This window comes from Bos grunniens, chromosome 7, assembly GCF_055505025.1.
Source record: "Bos grunniens cultivar Pamir isolate PY7600 chromosome 7, Bosgru_T2T1.0, whole genome shotgun sequence".
In the NCBI taxonomy this organism is placed as follows: Eukaryota; Metazoa; Chordata; class Mammalia; order Artiodactyla; family Bovidae; genus Bos; species Bos grunniens.
In genome coordinates this window covers 30,566,412-30,568,664 of record NC_141171.1, presented here as the reverse complement: position 1 = coordinate 30,568,664, position 2,253 = coordinate 30,566,412, and positions in this window count along the sequence as shown.

The following is a 2,253-nucleotide window of genomic DNA, read 5'->3' as shown; positions in this document are numbered from 1 at the left end:
ATATAGTTGCTGTGGTCAGAGTCACAGAGCTCCAGTGATTGGTGTCCATGTGGCAGCAAACTCAGGTGAAGCAGTCATCTCATGTCTTATGTCTCAGTGTTTCTCTGATATAGCTGAGAATACCTGGACCTTCCAACAGGAGGACTGTCATCCTGCCAAAAAAAAGAGTATTATTCCCAGGCTGTGTGGTCACCACGTTTATTTTCATTACTTTCAAATAGTAAAGAAGACAAAAATAATAATTTAAAAAATCTTCAGAGGATAAAATGATATTGATGACAATGATGATACTGATGACAATGGTCGTTGGCATTGGCTAAATGTGACCCAGAAATGAGCTAACATTCATTATATCACAAAATCTCATAAATGGGATATTGTGCAAAAGAAGCAAGACACCAAAGACTGCTTCCATCCTTTATTCAGAGCTCTAGAACAGGCAAAACTGACCTACAGTGGTTAAAATTAGTTCAGTGATTACTTGAAGCAACTGAGGCAAGACTACAGTAGGGCTGAGAGATCCTTTCTAGGCGGGAGGTAAATGTTCGGTGTCTTGGTTGGAATGGGTTGTTACGTGGTTGTGTTCACTGGAAGACCTAAGTACCCAGGGCTTTCTGGTGAACTTTGGAGGTCAGGCTTGTGGATCACACCTCTTATAAGAGTGGTTTCTCAGCCTTTATTTTTACATATGACCCATCTGCAATGCTTACTTAAAATGCAGATTTCTGGCCTCTTCTCAGGATAATTACACAGAACTCTCTGGGAATGATAACTTCAAATCTGGACTTCAAACCATCACCCCGCCTGCTACTAATGCAGAAAACCAAGGCCTGCACCACACTGGTAGGTCAAATAGGCTTCCTCCCTGTGACTCGATGTGTTGAGGACCAGGTATATTTATCAGTGTCTCTGCAACAGTCCATCCCTGCTCAAAGAAAATTTGTTTAGAGCACACAAGAATGGTAAGTGGCTGCAGTTTTGTGTTTGAAGGAAATACTCGAAGGAAACAGTTTTTATCGAAAACAAGACAAAAAGAAACACTACCATTTATGGAAGTGACTGGTCATCTCTAGGCATTTTCCTGAGCAGTGCCGCCTGCCACTTCATTTCAGTATTTGTCCTCTTTTCATGCCCTGATGATTTTTTGTTTACCTGGGGCAACTGGTTTTTAATTGATTTTTTAATAAAGGTATTTCTTGCTCTCTTTCACTCTGATTAAGAACCATAGCATGATCTCATCAGGCTGGACAAGTATTGATGGGCTGGGGGTATCAGGGGGCTAATAAAGAGTGTTATCCAGTATTTTTCAGTGACACATAAAAACTCCCTCATGAAAGATACTGGAGGCTGAGCATCATATAAATGTCACGCTAGAAACAGTGGTATTAGGGTGTATATGGCCAGACATTAGTGATTTCATTAATGCACTGAGACAGGTCTCTCCCAGGGATAAGTGGTGGTGAGTGGGCAGTGGAGGGTCAGTGGGAAAGCAAAGGAAAAGCCAGTACTAAACAAAGAGTGAGTGAGCCCTGTAGGTCTCTAGTTGTTCTAGATAAGCTGCAGCAATTTAATAAAAATGCTTCAGATGAATAGGAAAAGAAGAACTTAATTCAACTCTTCGTTTTTCTATCTTCACCTTCTCTTTTCCCCCAAAATATCGTTTACCATATTTCAAAAGAAACAAAGTATTGAAAGCCAGAAGTGCTTTCAGATTTATCTTTTTTCTTTTACTCATTAAATCTTTAAATTCAACCTGATCCACTCTACTTCTTAGATTACTGAGGGGAAGAAGGATGGAGGCTCTGTGAGTGGAATTATTCGGGGGTATCCTCAGCTACTGCCTGGCTTCCATTTCAGTTAGCCAGTATTAGCACAGAGAGCCCCAGCCTTGCCATAAAATGACAGTCTGGCTTTGAAGAGTCCAGAAAACACCATTAGGCCAAAGGGCAGGAGAGATTTTGAAGCTTTTTTCCAGACTGAAAATGTGGTTTTCCTGTGATATGTGCCCAGTGCTGACCTAGGGCCATGGAATATAGAAAACATTTAAGGCCATCCATCCCCTTCAAGGAGAGACTGGCTGAAGAACACACACCATGCAGGAGACACACACACACACACACAGGCGCGTATGCCTATACTTTCACACACCTTTAGATTTCACAGAAGCAGAGAAATGTAACAGCCTTTCCAAAGAGTACATTTTGAAAGTTAAGGATGACAGTCTGATATGTTAAAAACGAACTGAGAAAAACC